Source organism: Silurus aristotelis (genome assembly GCF_946808225.1).
Source record: "Silurus aristotelis genome assembly, chromosome: 5".
Taxonomy (NCBI): Eukaryota; Metazoa; Chordata; class Actinopteri; order Siluriformes; family Siluridae; genus Silurus; species Silurus aristotelis.
In genome coordinates, this window is record NC_139578.1 from 28,913,185 (window position 1) to 28,927,127 (window position 13,943).

The following is a 13,943-nucleotide window of genomic DNA, read 5'->3' on the forward strand; positions in this document are numbered from 1 at the left end:
ATATACAGTATATTATACAGTATATACACATACATACTAAACATTTGTTTTTTTGATTCAAGACTTAGCGCATCAGTAAAACAAATGTTTAGTGATTATTACTGTATATATATATATATATATGTACTAGCTGAAAGTACCCGTGCTTCGCTACGGAAGGCAGAACGCTAAGCAATATGGCAATAAGCAGTAAGCACTGAGCAGGACTGGATGATCAGAGATCAGAACGTAACGTCAACAAATAACGTACTACCCCTTTGTAGTACCGATACAGGGCAAACTACTTTGAAAATCTGATTGTTAGGAGCAGCTCAGACAGTTCAAAAGCTTCCAATGGCAGGTTTATGTTAACTTATATTAGCTAATTTTATATGCTAGTTTCAGTAGTTCAGTAGTACTCTTGGGCCCTTGAGCAAGGCCCTTAACCCTCTATGCTCCGGGGGTCCCTTACGAGGAAAATATCAAGGTCCGTGACGTCGGAGTGACGTGGGACCGCCTTCCCGTGGGCTCACCACCTGCAGGAGGGACCGTAAGGGACGGTGCTGTGAGGATTGGGCAGCAGTCGAAGGCGGGGGCCTGCTTAGACTGCTGCCCCCGCGACCCGAATTACGGATAAGCGGGAGAAAATGAATGAATGATGAATAGTTTCAGTAGTTGCTATAGTTTGCTAGGTTGCTATAGTAACAATTATTTTATACTTTAGCGTGCATCTAACATCTAATAAGAAACAATGTAGTACGTTTCATTAGGATCCGTAATGTTATTTCGAAGAATTTACAATGCGTGAGAAATCGCGTTTTTCGCGAGTTAGCCGCGATCCAGGGCAAATTTTTTAAAACCCTTTCTTAGTGAGCACCTAAGACCCAAGAGGAAGGTGTGTTCCAAATTTCATTGCAATCCGTTCAGTGGTTTTTGAGATTTCATGATGAGTGAGTGAGTCAGTCAGTGGTATTTGAGCTTTTATATATATATATATATAAAAGATAAGATAAGATAAGATAAGATAGAAGATAGATTATTCATAAGTGAATAAATGAATAAATATATATTCAAACATGAAACGTTTTCCAGATCCCTCCAGATATATCGATATATAGTTGCCATTTTTCACTACATTTCCAGAACGAAACCCACCAGTTACGCTATCAATATTAAGTGTAAAAAAAAAGCTATACGAGTTGAATGACCCTTATGAACAGATACAAAGTTTAAGGTTTAAATCAAAGGTTACAGGTTCAGGTTCACTTCAGAATGAAATCCAATCTCATTCTGGTTTAGTGCATCTGGTCCTAAAGTCCACCTTGTTCTTGTCCAAATAAAAAAAATGATTACATTAAGTTTTATGTTAATATGTTATGTTATTATTTAATTATGAACCCCATTTACTTTGAATTGACATTCGGTGATGAGGACGAGGATGGGTTTCCCTTTGAGTCTGGTTCCTCTCAATTGTTAAAAGCCCTCTAGAAATAAACCAGAATTGAAAAATATTGAAATTTGCAACAAAAATCGCAAATTGTCCCTATGAGACGGCTGAGAACAGAAACAGAACCTATTTCCCGACAATAAAACTTTTAGAAGGTTTTCTATTCTAAGACCATATATCATTTAAATGAATAAATATGAGCTAATTATTAGCTATTAGAGCCCATGCAGAGCTCAGCCGGGTCTTAATGACCCTGAGAAACGTCGATGGAATCAGTGGCCGTATGTAGAATGAGCCTGTCCTTGTCTGAGAGATTTAGGTAGTGCGGGTCATACGCAGACTCGGGTTTGGGTTTTTTTGCATTGTAGGCACGGTAACCCGATAAGCCTGGCCTGAGTTCAGCCAGACGCCGGGGATTGCGGCTTGAGTGTGCATGAACGAGCCGAGCGCCCGAGTGCGTGCTGCGGATTGGGAGCAGACCGGTGCAGGCTGGCTAATCAAAATGCAATTTGCTTGCTGCGGCCAAAGCGCTGTGCCGAACATCACGAGAGAAGCCGAAACGAGCAGGATTTACGACGTGCCTTGCCGCTTGCCTTCTCTAGTGCAAATCTCCTTTCCTCTCTCTCTTTCTCTCTCTACACACACAGACCGAGGCCTCAACATGGCTGACCCACAGATGGCTCCCATTACAAGCTCTATACAGTAGCCATTCTTTTTCACTTACCCCCTTCCCGAGCCCAGAGCTCCCCACATCTTCTCCCCTCTTTCACCCCTGTCCTCGGTGACGCTTATTAGAAATGTAACATACTGGTCCGGGAGTTCGTTACTGATTTATGTGGCACAGGTGCTCCTTTTAAAACGGGGTGCCTGGGATTAGCTGTAGCCCGCGGGAGTATATAAACGCTGCCACGGCCGCGCTCGGGCGTATAACAGACCTGGCCCTGTACTCTGCATCAGCGTATCGCAGTACATTAGGTCATTCAATTAGGAGCGAACAAGTCGGTGTTGACATCCCCAGAACTTCATTTACAAGCTCGTAACGAATGCCTGCCATCGTAGCGTTAGCGGCTGCCAAAACCCAGATCCGATGTCGGTTCAGCCGACGAGTTCGTGGCACGCTGGTTTGCCTTATCTTGTGTCAGTTCTTGAAAACAATTGACACTATCGATAGATTTAGTTTATAGTTTGAGAAGAGGAAGGATTTGGATGCTGTATTCTGTATATTAGCAGCAGATCTTTATTCAATCTTTGTGGAGATTTGGGAAGATTCCTTTAGCCATGAGGATGTTAGTGAAGTCAGGTACTGATGTAGGTGAGGTAAGGACTTCTGGGGTGCAGTCAGCATTCACATTCATCCCAACGGTGTTTGATTACGTTCATGTAAAATAAAGTAGATTCATTCCCAGGTGTGTAAACTGCAATCTATAGGTCTCAAACAAATGCAGGAAGTAAGTGAGTGAGTGAGGGATTGAGTGTGTGACTTGACCACACTCAGAGACATAATGTGGGATTATGAGTCAGCCTGCCTGGCTGGACTGCCATGTCAGACCTGCAGAATAAAAACTCAGCGACAACCTGAATTTGTTACTCATCACTTTAAATAGAGCCTTCTCCACCCCCATACCCCCCCACCCCCTCCCCACAAGAGCCACCCACAGACTTTATGCGAACCACAGCATGAATTGGAACCCCAGTGTTGGTTGAACATGAACAGAAAAGGTTTGGAAAATGACTGCGATCGAGTGGAAGTAAGTACCAGGGTGACTCAAACATGCACTGCAATTCTTACTCTTTAAATCCTCCAAAAGACTGCTTCGAATTCCCTATTAGGACCAGTTGAAATTTTCCAGCTCTGAAACCCTGACACTATTTCCATAATGATTCAGCAAAAAAAAAAATCTGATGCATCGATTTGGCAAAATTGATTGATTAGAAAGTGACCATCTGTCTACCCTCCACTGCTGCTATTGTACATAAATATGGCGTATCAGAACACTACGGAGACCGGAGGCGTGTCCTGAGAGTCACATAGAATACAGATTAACATGGCAGAGGTAGAGCTGTAACTTCCTGCAGACACAACAGGAAAAGGACGTCTGGCTTTATTGAATCTTTTTCATTTGGCGCTTAAGTAAATTGATGATTTGCTGTCTGTCTGAACCGAAGAAATAAAATCAGTTCTATATTGAATTACACACATTGAGATGAAAGTATTCCCGGTGCTTGAATGAAGGGCACAGAATTAATGAATGAATAAAAAATTGGAAATGTTTATTTATACAGTGAATATTTATAGATTTATTTACTTGTTCTGTCATTTCGTTTTGTCCCCCGATTTGTTTTCAGTCATTCGACTGTGACTTTTAATCACAATGTGACATTTCTCTCTCTCTCTCTCTCTCTCTCTCTCTCTCTCTCTCTCTCTCTCTCTCTCTCTCTCTCTCTCTCTTTCTCTCTCTGTCTCTCTCTCTTTCTCTCTCAGTCTCTTAATCGAGCATGCACAGTTAGCACTGGGCATCACATTTCAGGAGTTTGAACTCCTGTCTCCGAGTGTATTCCGTGTCACACGCCGTGTCTTCTCTTTGTCTCTCTGGCGTCCCTCCTTTCTCTGGTTACACGGCACACAAGAGGACATGCAGGACACCTAATGCTCTTACCATGGGCCTGCTCCTCCTCGTTGGCCTCAGTAACACACACACACATTTACACGGTCCCACACTGAGTGATTAATGTTCAGCATGGCCTCTCCCTGTCCCCTCCTTGTACCCCCGTAGTCCGATTGACGGCGTAGCATTTCACGAGTCCTACCTCATGGCGCCCGAGATTCTGCGCCCTTCATGCAGCCCATCCTCCTCTTCTCATTCTCATTCCACAGACCCCTTCGAACCATGATCCCTCTCCCCTTTTTTGTCCTCCATCAAGGCAAACCGGGTCATGGTGAATCATCTCCGATATCTGATTTATCAGGCTCATGTGCCAGCCATAGCCTTCTTCATTCCTGCTACATTCGTGCCGGCTGTGTTCATTCAACAATACGGACAATTGTACCGATTGTCACCTCAACAGATGGCGGCAGCAATGTGCAGAATCCGACATGAAGAAATCCTCACACATACCTGCTGTATGCATCGATATTTCAGTCTGTATATGATCATTTCTTTAGTAACAGTTTACACAGTGAGCGCTTCTCATGAACAGGTGAGAAAAACATACGTATTTTCTGATCATATTCAGGGAAGAATGTATAATAATAATAATAATAATAATTATTATTATTATTATTATTATTATTATTATTAGTAGTAGTAGTAGTAGTAGTAGTAATTATTATTATTATTATTATTAATATTATTATTATTATTAGTAGTAGTAGTAGTAGTAATTATTATTATTATTATTATTAATATTATTATTATTATTATTATTAGTAGTAGTAGTAGTAATTATTATTATTATCAATATTATTATTTGTATGATAAGTTATTAATAATAATAATTAGTATTAATAATAATAATAATAATAATAATAATAATAATAATAATAATAATAATAATAATAATAAGAAGAAGAAGAAGAAGAAGAAGAAGAATAGGAATTATTATTATTATTATTTATTATTATTATTATTATAGTATTATTATATTATTATTATTATTATTATTATTATTATTATTATTATTATTATTATATAGGCAGCTGTGAACATTTTTGTTTGTTTGAAATACAAAAAACTAAAACAAAATACTTAATAATGATCTAAAATAAAGTACAATAAAAATGCAATAGAAAAATAATTCATTTAAAATACATCTCCTCCAGCAACAAAAAAATATGATAATAATACTAATTATTATTAATAATAATAGCAACAATAATAATAGTAATATAAAATATAATATAATAAATACAAAATGTTGCTAATGTCACCTGCACTGCAAAAATACACAAACAATTTTTGTATAATATTATTATTTTATTATTATTATTATTAATAATAATAATAATAACAATAGCAATAGAAAGCGTGATGTTACATTCACATAATCATCATCATAATAATAATAATATTTTTTGCATTATTATTTCAATTAATTTACCATTTCTGTCATTTAAAGAAGTCTTTATTTATTTATTTATGTTTGTTTGTTTGTATTCAATTCATTTTTTAGGTGAATATAAAATCATGATTTCATAATAATACACATATTTGATTTGCATTGCATAAGAAAAGCAAATGTTTTTGTTAAGACATTTCTTCTTCTTTTTCTACTTCTTCTTCCTCATATCCTTTATCATCATCATTTTCCTTTTCTTCTTCTCCTCCTTCTTTGTTTTCGTCTTCGTCTTCTTCATTGGAAGATCTTTATTCCAGTGATGTAACACAACACCCATACACACACACACACACACACACACACACACACACACACACACACACACAGACACACACACACACACACACACACACACACACACACACACACACACACACAGCCCTGCACGCTCTCTCTCTCACTCTGTCCACCATTAAGTGTGTCTCTTTTGTGTGCCTTCGAAAAATGTCTCCCTCCTTGCAGCTCCTTTGTAATGCACCTCTTCCTGGCCTTCTGCGCTGACCCCAGTCCTTTAGCTCCATGTGAAAAACGGGTGCGGTATCCGGAACAGGAAGACACTTCCTCCACGCCTTTAACCTCTCCTCTTCACTGCAGGTCATGTGTCCCACCTCGCTCCAGCTCAGCTCTTCACACTTCAGGCCAGGACACATTCCACTGGAGAGGGAAGGATGGAAGGAGGGAGGAGGGAGGGAGAAAAGGAGAGAGGTTACAGAATCACGCTAATCCCCTCCATGTGGATCAGGGACACACCTGTCAGTAGAACATAAGGCCAGGGGGAAGAGTGTTCCCTGGGAGATGTGTGAATGTGTCTAATCTGGTTCCTCTCCAGGTTGCGTCCTTGCTAAGTGCAATCGAAGTCTACAACCAGGTTTCCTGTCGAGGTGTGACGAGGTCTTCTGCGGTAAGCGCCAAACGTTTGTAGACCCCTAACCATACGAACCTGTTTACTGTAATAATAATCTTCACTCTTCTGGTATTACACTAGCATTCGGGTGTGACTGTGGAGATTTGTGATCCTTCAGCCAAGTATTGATGTTCGGTGAGGAGGTCTGGGTTTTCCTGTTTATCTCAGAGGTGGTCAAAGGGGTTGAGGACACTCAAGTTCTTCCTCAACACACCTTGTCTACATGGGGTTCAGTTTGCACACATGTTGTCCAGATTTGGTTCCAGAAGAAGGCTTGTGATGATCCAAGGGTTCCAAGAGCTTTGCTCTTGAAGCTAAGTTGGTTTAACTATATTTGTTGAAATAACTATATTCGTGAAGAGTTTTCCATGTTTCTTTGTTTGAAGGTTGTAGCTCAGTGGTTAAGGCATTGGACTCTGAATCAGAAGATCAAATCCCAGCCCCACCATAGCCTTAACCCTCAACTGGCTCATTCTGGACATATACCATGAATGAATATGTAAACCTCAGCTTGGGTACTTTGGACAAAACATGCAGTGATGACAAATTTAAGAACAAGACCATGACAAGAAAACAGAGACCGTGAGCTATTTGTCTGCAAATCCATTTGTCTTGAACAAATGCTGTAAAAGTAGATGTAGAACTTTTCAAGCGACATAAAGGCAACCCTGGTGGTCTAGTGATTAGGAAGCGGCGCTCTCACCGCTGCGGCCCGGGTTCAATCCCCGGTCAGGGAACAAACCCCAGCCATTAGGGTTGCACAAGCCTTAGTGCCGGTCCCAAGCCGGGATAAATGGGGAGGGTTGCATTAGGAAGGGCATCCAGCGTAAAAATGTGCCAAATCAAACATGCGGATGGTCCGCTGTGGCGACCCCTAACGGGAGAAGCCGAAAGAAAGTTTATAAAGGCAACCCAAAGGCAGTCTTGAATGACTGATGCAAGACCGATCCTCTCTTATCCGCAGAACTGAATGTTTTTTGTTTTCGGCGTCATTCTAAAATGCAGTACCAGTGGTGGACATTAACGAAGTAAATGTAATACTGCTTAAGTAGCTTTTTCATGTATCTGTACTTTATTAAACTCTTTCCATTTTCGGAGACTTTAACTTCACTACATTTCAAAGTCAAATATCGCTAAATCAGTCGTTTCTTTGTATTTACGAGCCGATAAAAATCTACTTAGCATGAACATCCAGTTCGGCATCAGTTCAACAGCAAGCAGAACATTTTAAAATGCAATAAATGATGGCAGAAACTCCTGAATCTAATTTTCCACAACATGCGAGGACTTAATTGCGCTATTCTTTTTTCTAAGTCATTTTTTGGGTTCATGATAATTGTAATAGATATCAATCAGTGTTTGAGTCATTAATATCATTCTATTAATAGATCAGTGTGCTGAGAGTCACATTCAAGTCTTTTCACATAAACTGAGTTGATTAAGTAAAGAGTCTTATGCCATAAATAATAATAGGAACATTATAGCCATAATAAATCATAGTACTTTGGATACTTAAGTACATTTGAAGGCAAAAAAATTTGTACTTTTACTCGAATAAAAGTTTAAAGGGACACTTTTACTGGAGGGATATTTTATCGAGTGGATCTCTACTTTTGCTCAATTACATGGTTTGTGGACTTCATCCACCACTGTGTATATATAATTTCATGTGAAGCATCCCAAATCTAGAACTGGAACTGAAGCCCCTGATCTGGTTTGACATGTACTTTGACTGTTCCTTACTATAATAGAAATAGTGATCCAGCTGATGCAGCCTTGGAGTGTATCACTGTGTGCACGATTTCAGCTTCTTTTTCCAGTTGAACAGCTTCCTGGCTCCCTAAGGTGTGAACCCGGATTAGTTCAGAGAACCACGGCAAGGTTGGACGAACCCGAGCTGTGACCCGCAGGATAATGGTGGATCTGCAGGGCGTGATGCCAATGATGAGAAGCGTTTCAGTTTGAAAGGACGGCGCAGCTGCTTCCTCTCCGAGTACGGGGAGGCGTTCGAGATCTCCCTGCCATGGTTTAAAGATGATGCCACACTCGGTTTGTGCGTGAGCAGGCTAAGTCATGCTGACAGGCCCCTCATGTAGCCGAGCTGTTCCTAGCCCTGATGAAGACATCATGTTGTGACTGTTTGTGGGTTTTGTGTATCGAGATTGTCAGGCCCGATTTCACGGCCTTATAAATATCAGGTCTCACATGTGGAGCGTACATGCAGATATATGATACAGATGTCTGTGTGTGTGTGTGTGTGTGTGTGTGTGTGTGTGTGTGTGTGTGTGTGTGTGTGTGTGTTGGGTGGGAGGGGTGGTTCTCTTCTTTATTACCTGGTTAAGAAACATCTGTATTAAGTTGTTTTTTTTTTTTTTTTTCTTATAAAGAAGATTTAGAGGTAAAGTAAATAGAAATAAAAGTTCAATTAAGAAATTTTTGTCAAAAACTGTCAAATAAATAAATAAATATATTACATAAAAAATATTACATAAAAAATAACTATTCAATTAATATAATTTGATTAATTATTTATTTAACTACAATAAAATTCAATCCAAAATAAATAAAGTAAAATAAAATAAGCCAATGTCTTTGTCTCCTGCTTTAAAAAGAATGAATAAAAAACACTCAATTATTTTTTGACAAAGATTTTAACATTTTTATTTATATATCGAAAACTCGAAAAATAGCAAAATAAAAAGTAAGAACATTTATCTGTCGGCCTCGGTCATAAAAATGTATGAATAAGATAACAATAATACATTATGCTTATACCAAGATTTTAACATTTTTATTTATATGTTCAAACCTCAACATGAAGTAAAATACTCCTAATTAGTACTAATTATTTAAAATAAAAAAGTAAAAAAACGGATTTAAATATAATTACAATTTTTATTGAAATATAATTGTATACAAATGATTTTTTGAATTCTATTTGTGTTCAAACCTCAGAACAAAAATAATCTAATAAATTCAAATAAAAAAATAAAATAAAGCTATTTTCCAAAATGATGAAAAAATAATATTTTTTTACAAAGATATTTATGTATATGTTCAAACATCAAAATGAACTATATACATAATAATTTATTCAAATAAAAAAATACATTAAATAAGCCTTTTTATTTAAAGCAGAAAAAAAAATATATTTTATATTTTAATAAATTATTATTAATATAGTTAATTTTAATGTAAAACAAAACAAAACAAAACAAAACAAAACAAAACAAAACAAAAAAAAACAAAACAAAACAAAACAAAACAAAACAAAACAAAACAAAACACAAGCATCATTAAATGTTTAAAACTTAGCTTGGGCCACTTCTCATCACTAAATGTTATATGGTGCTGAAAATGTTACCAAACTTTGAAATATATAAAAATGTAAATGAATAAGAAAAAAATAAGAAATAATTACAGATGAGCAATAAATAACTTATCATGAGGAAGAAGAGAGAGATAGAGAGAGAGAGAGAGAGAGAGAGAGAGAGAGAGAGAGAGAGAGAGAGAGAGAGAGAGAATGCATTTTTCTTTAAAGATGTCTCTATATGTTCATCTTTGAGCTCTAGTGGTCATTTGACAAAGTAATTATGTGTGTGTGTGTGTGTGTGTGTGTGTGTGTGTGTGTGTGTGTGTGTGTGTGTGTGTGTGTGTGGGAGTGTGTGCGCTTACCCACCCATGCCACCCCCCTGACTACACCCTACCCATTCCAAGGTTATTTAAACTTAACCAAGCGTTGGTTCAGCGTCTCAGATCCCCTCCCAGCTCAGGCCCGAGCCTCAAGGCCTGTCAGAGGAACACTGCTTTGCATGAAGCTCTGATGATTATCTGCACTCCAAATGACTAACAGCTGGCCCCTTTCACGGCTGATCTTCACATCGTTTATGTATCGAAAACTGTTGGAATGCGAACAATTACGGCTTTCATTTTCTCACCGAGACCCGTCCCCCCCACCCAAACCACCACCGCCACCACCACCACCACTGATACCCCCCCACACACACACCCTGAAACACAGTTTACACAAACCATACTCCTGAAATTCTTTGTTTAAAAGGCTTTTTATGGGCCTCCGGGGTCGCCGCTGGAGATTCGCTCGGAATTCGCTTCGGTGGTCTTGTTCTCGCCGTTGTTCTGGTAGCCGACGTCCTTAAGAGGGAGTAAGAGGAGAGGGTTGGTGTTCCTGAGGTCCCTGACAAGTCCTTTTTGGTTTTTACATATACACGCACCGCAAACACACGACAAGGTTGCTACGATGAATGCTACAATTTTCTTCACAAATCCCAAACCTGTGCGTCGGCGGTCCGGAGTTCGCACAGGGGTCGAAGCGCAGAGAGCGGAGGCAGGAAACGAGCGCAAGCTTATCGATCTCGACATGCGTGATTTGAGTCGCTGCGTGCGAGCCAAACGCGGTCCGGATTACACAAGACGGCCGGCGATAACACGTGCTGCGTCACGTCGCTGACGCGGTGGCATGTGGCAGACTGCACCTGTGTGAGAGCCCAAACATGCAATAACGTGTGTGTGTGTGTGTGTGTGTGTGTGTGTGTGTGTGTGGGGTGTGTGTAAAATTGAGCAGACTCCGTCTCAGCAGTAAGTCCAGTCTAAGAATACCTTACACATGCTCTGACCATTTAACCCATAATTATTACAATTGAAATAATGCTCATATTAATGGCGTCAAATTGCTTCCAAATGCTTTCAGAGCACGTAATTGACAATCGTGTCTGAGACACACACACGCACAAGCGCACACACACACACACACACACACACACTCTCACGTCTGAGACTTACACAACAGCACTCGCGATAGAGCTAACGTTCTATCTTGTACTACACACAACATCTCTATCTTATACACACTGTACTACACACAACATCTCCATCTTATACACACCGTACTACACACAACATCTCCATCTTATACACACTGTACTACACACAACATCTCCATCTTATACACACCGTACTACACACAACATCTCCATCTTATACACACTGTACTACACACAACATCTCCATCTTATACACACCGTACTACACACAAAATCTACATCTTATACACACCGTACTACACACAACATCTCCATCTTATACACACCGTACTACACACAACATCTTCATCTTATACACACTGTACTACACACAACATCTCCATCTTATACACACCGTACTACACACAACATCTCCATCTTATACACACTGTACTACACACAACATCTCTATCTTATACACACTGTACTACACACAACATCTCCATCTTATACACACCGTACTACACACAACATCTCCATCTTATACACACTGTACTACACACAACATCTCCATCTTATACACACCGTACTACACACAACATCTCCATCTTATACACACCGTACTACACACAACATCTCCATCTTATACACACTGTACTACACACAACATCTCCATCTTATACACACCGTACTACACACAACATCTCCATCTTATACACACCGTACTACACACAACATCTCCATCTTATACACACCGTACTACACACAACATCTCCATCTTATACACACCGTACTACACACAACATCTCCATCTTATACACACCGTACTACACACAACATCTCCATCTTATACACACCGTACTACACACAACATCTCCATCTTATACACACCGTACTACACACAACATCTCCATCTTATACACACTGTACTACACACAACATCTCCATCTTATACACACCGTACTACACACAACATCTCCATCTTATACACACTGTACTACACACAACATCTCCATCTTATACACACTGTACTACACACAACATCTCCATCTTATACACACTGTACTACACACAACATCTCCATCTTATACACACCGTACTACACACAACATCTCCATCTTATACACACCGTACTACACACAACATCTCCATCTTATACACACCGTACTACACACAACATCTCTATCTTATACACACTGTACTACACACAACATCTCCATCTTATACACACCGTACTACACACAACATCTCCATCTTATACACACTGTACTACACACAACATCTCCATCTTATACACACCGTACTACACACAACATCTCCATCTTATACACACCGTACTACACACAACATCTCCATCTTATACACACCGTACTACACACAACATCTCCATCTTATACACACTGTACTACACACAACATCTCTATCTTATACACACCGTACTACACACAACATCTCTATCTTATACACACTGTACTACACACAACATCTCCATCTTATACACACTGTACTACACACAACATCTCTATCTTATACACACTGTACTACACACAACATCTCTATCTTATACACACTGTACTACACACAAAATCTACATCTTATACACACCGTACTACACACAAAATCTCCATCTTATACACACCGTACTACACACAACATCTCCATCTTATACACACCATACTACACACAACATCTCCATCTTATACACACCGTACTACACACAACATCTCCATCTTATACACACCGTACTACACACAACATCTCCATCTTATACACACCGTACTACACACAACATCTCCATCTTATACACACCGTACTACACACAACATCTCCATCTTATACACACCGTACTACACACAACATTTCCATCTTATACACACCGTACTACACACAACATCTCCATCTTATACACACCGTACTACACACAACATCAACATTGTATACACACCGTACTACACACAACATCTCCATCTTATACACACCGTACTACACACAACATCAACATTGTATACACACTGTACTACACACAACATCTCCATCTTATACACACCGTACTACACACAACATCTCCATCTTATACACACCGTACTACACACAACATCTCCATCTTATACACACTGTACTACACACAACATCTCCATCTTATACACACCGTACTACACACAACATCTACATCTTATACACACCGTACTACACACAGCATCGCCATCTTATACACACCGTACTACACACAACATCTCCATCTTATACACACCGTACTACACACAACATCTCCATCTTATACACACCGTACTACACACAACATCTCCATCTTATACACACTGTACTACACACAACATCTCCATCTTATACACACCGTACTACACACAACATCTTCATCTTATACACACCGTACTACACACAACATCTCCATCTTATACACACCGTACTACACACAACATCTCCATCTTATACACACCGTACTACACACAACATCTCCATCTTATACACACTGTACTACACACAACATCTCCATCTTATACACACCGTACTACACACAACATCTCCATCTTATACACACCGTACTACACACAACATCTCTATCTTATACACACCGCACTACACACAACATCTCCATCTTATACACACCTTACTACACACAACATCTCCATCTTATACACACTGTACTACACACAACATCTCCATCTTATACACACCGTACTACACACAACATCTCCATATTATACACACTGTACTACAC